Here is a 6379-nt window from a genome sequence, read left to right on the forward strand (position 1 = left end):
GCTTTTTTGGAATGGCTACGTGGAATCCCAAAGAAACAGCAGCCTTAGGTCTGCTGCTGTTCTTTCCCTGTGAGCACAGCTCTCTCCCTGCCTCCATCACCCTCTGCAAAGTGATTCTGGAAAAGCTGTTCTTTCTTCTCTTGTGGCTATTGCACCTCCTCCTTGAGATGTGCAAAGCAGAAGCTGAGCCCTTCTGTGAGCATAGCTCTGTCTGCAGACCAGGAGGGTTGACAGAAAAAGTTATGCTCACTGGAGAACAGGAATTTTTCTGCAAGCCTGGCTGGAAAAGCCACACTGTAAAGTGCATGTGGTGTTGTCCTGCTCTGATGAGCAGCACACTTTGATGTTCTTCCCCAGGCTGTTGGCTGTGCTTGCTCCTATCTTTGACATGATGATGTCCTTGTTAGAGAAAATACTAGGCATGAAATCAGGCAGGAATGCACTGGAAGAGGTGAAGCTCTGCAGGGAGCAGGTTGCTGGTGCTCTTCTGCAGTGGTCACTCATGGCTTTGGGTGCTCATGTTGGAAGGAACCTGTCTGGGGCCTGCTGTGTTCTGGCAGACATCTTAGGGGAGGCACGGGGCAAGGCATAGGGGGCAGCAGTCCTTGTAGGATGGAAAGCATTTAACAATTTTCTCTCTTTTCCCTTCCACATGGCTGAAACCCACAGGAAAACACATAACAAGCTTCCCACATGAATACCACATGAATACTGTACACACCAGGGTACAGCTCTGCAAAGCTATGAGGTTGATTTGGTCTCCCTTCATTTAAGAAAATCCTTGAAAGTAAAACCCACATGGGTTTAGCCCTGCCCAGTGTTTCTGTGGGGTGAACCCACTTATCCTCACCACCAAAAATGTTCTGCTCCCACCTGGTTGTGAAAATTTCCAGGATGCATCAGGACAAGGCAAGCAGATGTTCCCTCAGAGAGAGGGCACACTGAGCCACAGGTGAAGGCAGGTCAGCTGAGACGGGCGTGTTTACCCACCCTGTTTTCATGTCAACATGCCACCAGTGCTGGCAGAGTTGGAGCTGTGCTGGCTGGTCTGTGACAGACACCTCCAGTTACTGCTGGGGTGTCAGCCTCGTCCTCCTGTCCTTCAGCTGACACCCGAGGTGTGGCACCAGGCCAGGGGTGCGGCCCCAGCAGCCACCACTCTTGGCCTCGGTAGACAAGAGTCACAGCAGGAGAGATGCTGTAAAATGCTCAGAGCTGCTTGAAATTCACTTCTGGGATAGTTTTCATCTCTGGCTCAGTGTCATCTCAGTTTCAGTGTCTCAATCCTTTTGTGGAGGTTGCCTTTAATTTGTATATTTTTCTGAGCTACCTGTTGCATCAAAACTAAACCTCAGCTCTTGAAGTGGGAAAGGTCCTCTGCTGTCTGCCAGATTCACCTTTCCCTTCTGAATTTCTCACCTTCTATTCCCACTGAAAATTGACCTGGCAATTAATTTTGCAAAAGTAAATGAATTCAAAAGTGTTCTGTGCAGCATAAAATGCTTGAGGGGAAACAAAAAAGCAAAACTGCTCTGCTACTGCATGAATGATTCAATTTTTAATGAAATCTCTTTTGAATTTTAACTATTAACTAAATACTCTTTGTCAGCTTGTAGGCAAACGTCCCCATTTCTAAGGGATGCTGAAAATGCATTTGCACAATTAACATAATGTACTTCTTTTCTTTTCCAAAATGTGTTCCCTCTGTGGCTCAGAAAGGGCTGCTCCAAAGTCTCCTGAAGCAGAGAACAGGCTGCGCTTGGCTTCAGTGATTTTTGGATCAGGTTGAAAATGAAGGCTTTGTTTGATAAGTTCAGACACAATGGGAGCCCTGCAAAATAATTTCCTGACACAGATTTGGATTTGTTTCATTTCTTCTTTGTAACATGTTTATATTTCAGTGCTGTGACTGCCCGAAGAGTGATAAGACACTCCAGAGCCTTCCCCTAATTTCTACTCCTGTCTCCCTCCACGAGGGTGCCCTGGCACGTGAGACACAACTGCAGGCCCTGCAGGGATGGTGCTTCTTTTCCTTGGGCTTCCATTTTCATGCAGTTCTCAAGACAAGACTGTTTACTCTAAAATTAGGTAATTCCCCAGCTCTCCTCTTGGAGAGTCTTCCCCCGTGCGTAGGGCTGCTGGGCAGCTTTCCCTGATGGTTATGGAGAACGCAATGTCTACTGTTCAGTAGATTTTGTGCCACAGAGAGCTTCATGGCCAAGATTCTCTGGTGCCCGAAGTATTGCCCTTGATGTATCACCGAGTGTGGCGCTCAGAAAGTTATTACCTTTATCACACACATACACACTCACTGTGTGTGTGTATACATATTCTGTTTACATAGGCAACTGGTTTATATTTTTCATTCCAAATGAAATGTGATTGCTGCTGCTGCAAAAAAGCTCAAAATCTTAAACCTGCTGCCAATAATGTGTCCATCAAGGAGGGGGCAAATTTGTTTGCTGTCTTCATTGATGTGAAAAAAAAGACATCTAAGATAAAGCTACCTGTGAACAGGGGGTTATTTTTAAAACTCAGACAAAAAAAATGTCAAAACCACAAAGGTTTTATTCTTTAAAGAAAGAAGGGGAGAGGGGATGTGCTTTCTGTCACACAGAGGAAAGCAAGTCTAGCATTTTGGAAAACTGCACAACCCTGCCCTTTGTGTTCTCCAGTCCAGGCTGGGGTTGGTACTAGACAAATGTTGAGCCTGTGGCCCTACTGTGACCCCATGTTGTTCATCTGGAGACCTCAGTGAGAGGGCTCAAGACCAGCCAGGCAGTGAAGGGCTCGGAGAAAGGCTGCCTTCAGCTCGCCTGGGCAGAGCTGCCTGCACCAACAAAGAGCCCACTGATGGGGCTTCTTCAAATGGTGCCTCATGGCCAGCCATCATCATCTCATCTGCATTAATAGGATTATTATAAAATAATGTTCTTACTTCCACATGCCAGAGGCATGAAATAGGATATGCTTTCTTCTTCTCTGCTTCTCACCCGGGAAGGGTGGGGGAAGGGCAGCAGAGACAGCTTTACTTCTGCTCACTCCTCGGCTGGCAGCATGGAACAGCCAGCTTAGTGCAGCTTGCTTTGGTGATGAAGTGTGCTTTGGGGGCCCTTTTTGCTCCACTAGCCCCAAAAGCGTTTTGGGGATTAACTGGGGGGCTGAGTAAGAGCAGCAAAGGAGCAAAGAGGAAGCAAAGCCTGGTGTCATCAGATGAACACGGGGGAAAATGTGCTGTGGTTCAGAGGTGAGGGGAGTAGCCTGAGGAGCTGTTTCATTTTGTTGTGTCAATATGCACCAGTTTGGAACTGAATGATGACTCCTGTTGTTTAGTATCACTGCATGGGCTGGAAGGTAAAGTCCTTCCTTAGCCACACCAGCTTCTCCACAGCCCTGCATGGCATTCACATGGTCAATGGCAGTGACTTCACATCTGCCTTATCAAGGAAATTTCCAGTTTCCCAGCAGAAGGTACTGACTTTCATCAGCCTTTAATCCCCTGCTTTGGTAGCACTGATAGAGAAAGCAGACCTGATTGTGGGCAGTGGCTGGTCCAGGAGAAGCACAGTGCAGCCAAAGGGGGTGGGAGCTCAGGGAGCCTTATAGCTAGTTCATCTGGGGGGTTTGCTGAGCAAAATGCACGTTTTAGGCCCACCTGTCAAAAGTACCTTATAATTTATAATATCTCCTTTTTGGGTCACATAGCTTGAGACAGTTGGACTTGAGCAGGTGGCAGGACCCTTCTCACCAAGCTGACCTTGTGAAGTGGGGTAACTCTGTTGCTTTTTAATAGAAAACCCCTGTGCTGGGAAACCCTCTGCTGTTGCTTGTTTTTTGGCAGTGTTCCCATGGACTAACTAAGCCCTTTGGCTTGTTGGGCCAGGGTTACTGGGTACCTCCAAAAGAACAGGTCTGAGAAGACATTTCTTTAAGGGTACTTTACAATTTGCATATAGCCATGCATTTTCATTAGTTCTTCTTTTGAGAGGAAATTTTTCTTCTGGGTGCTAGATTAGTAGTGTCCCAGCCAGCCTTTTTCATTAGGGTGAAACCCTGCCTCATCAGTAGGAGATAAGCCATTGATTTTAGGAGGGGCCAAATTTCTCTCTGAAGCCCTTGCTTTAGAGGCTGAAGTGGCAGAGAGTCTATAAAGCCCCTTTCCCCGCTCCCCCCCGCCCAGAACTTGTTATGTCAAGGGGTGGGAATCAAGTTCCCTGTCAGCACTGTCCTCAGAGCCCCTGCCCTCCCAGCCCTCTCCCTGCTCTATCGCTCTGCCCGTCCCGCTGCGCCAGGAAAATCATTAATCTCCCATTATTTCCCTGGCCTTTCCCAGACTGCCTTCAGCGAGGAAAAACCAGCGAGCAACAGCGCACAAGTTTCCACCTCCCTGGCCACTGACCCTCCATCGCAAATGACGTGTCAGCGCTCCGCACACCGCGGCTCCCGAGGCTCTCGCTCCCTTCGGGTGGCCGGGGCGGTGACAGCCAGGTTGTCCCATCTGTTGTCAGTCCCAACAAGCCGCGTGCTGCCACAACACGCCTGGCACAGCCCTGGCACAGACAGCGCTCGGTGCCGTCCCCCTGGGGGCTGTTTTGGGACAGAAAGGGTTTCCCTTCTCTGGTCCAGACCGGTTCTGACCTTAAAAGCAAAGGTTTGCCGTGCCCTGGGTGGGACGGGACATTTGGCCAGGGCTGCCCTCCCCTCCCGGCGCCACTGCAGCGCCCTGCTGTCATTGTCACCTGCGGACGGACACCGGCCGAGCTAGGGGACTGCTCGGTCCTGCCCTGGGGAGCGGGGCTGCCGGAAAGGAGCGTGGCTGACAGGTAAAGCCCGGTGACACCTTCTGCACCTTCTGGCCACCAGCTCCCAGCGCTGCGAGCTGCCCTGCCCAACCCCCGGCGCCTTTGAATGCGTTTTAATGGCGAGAGCGGCGGGGGGAAATGTGAAGGATTTCTCAATTAACTGCTTTTCTGCCAGAGGAAAAACTGGGGGCGAGGGAGAGTAGGGAAGGGGGGAGGTGATTTTGACAGAAGTATTGCTGGCCAGCAGGTGCGTTTGGGCAAGCCTCCTGCATCTGTAGGAATAACTGAGGGGTGAAAGCTCTGCCTTCCTTGGCGTAGGTATTTCTCTCATTCCAAATCTACATGAAAGTGAGCTTTTGGAATTTTCCCTGACAGATTACCAAGGAAGAATAGAACCCTGGCTTTTGGATGGTTTGAAGCAAGTTAAAGATATGTCTGAATATTTTATTGAGTTTTGCTCTATTATTTCTAAGGATTTAGCACTTTATAAATTGAAGTTAACTGCAGGTTTAGAAATACAAACTGTTTTATTTTCTTCACACTTTTCGGTCTAAAGAAATTAGGATTGGACACTTTTTTATTTATTTACCACAGATTTACTTTGCATGAGTAGTGAGTCTCTTAGCTTTTGTCTTTTTCTCCTGTGAAAAATACAGTTTGCTCCAAAATGTCCAACCAAATTAAAAATGTATATACTCAATCCATTTAAGCTGGCACATGATGTTGTCTTTTAACAAGCTGTTAGTTATCAAATATTGTATTTTCAGCATCCCAAATTTTTGAGTGAATGGGTACAGAGAGCAGGAGAAGGAAAATTCCCAGGACATTTGAACAAATACAGACCTGTGATTATCATGCTTCTGTTAAACAAGCCTTTGGTATCTTGAAATGCTTCTCTTATATTGAAGATGAATCTTTTTGTATGTTATAAAGAGAATTCATAGAATCCACAATTTATTAAAAAAAATGCTGAAAGATAAGGTTCATAGAGACAGAAGCAGTTAAAGACAATTGACTTGCTACCCTTGTCAACAAGTAGAAGTGAGGTTATGAAGGGATTTTGTTTTGTTATTTATAAAACATACGCTTGCTACGTAATTAAATGCATGCAAGAAGTGTATCTACTTGCATGTTTTTCTCTGGAAAAAGATAATTACTGTGTTTGTGCATGCTGATCAGATAATTATGTGTGAGAACAACTAAAGACAATGTTCAGGTTATTCAAAGTAAATAACAATAAGCATAGAGATGAGAGGAAATTTTATGCAATGCATGTTATTTCATGTATCTCTTTTTGAAAACAGTTCTTTATGGGGAGAAAATTCTTCTGAAATCCTAAAGGTTGTTTTAATATAAAGAAAATAGTCTGCTCTTCTCCCCACGCCCATATTACATGCTGCAGATGGATTTGCAATGTTCACACTATCAATGACAGTGATAAAAAAACAGTCAGGCCTCTTTCACTTGTCTAATTGCAAGGTAAAATTATTGGAGTTTGTTGCTTTTGGAGTTGTTTTTTTTTTGTTTTTTTTTTTCCAGTGTGTTTAAGGCAAAGTGAAATCGGGTTCTTTCTAATC

The sequence above is a fragment of the Vidua macroura genome, chromosome 5, assembly GCF_024509145.1.
Source record: "Vidua macroura isolate BioBank_ID:100142 chromosome 5, ASM2450914v1, whole genome shotgun sequence".
NCBI lineage: Eukaryota > Metazoa > Chordata > Aves > Passeriformes > Viduidae > Vidua > Vidua macroura.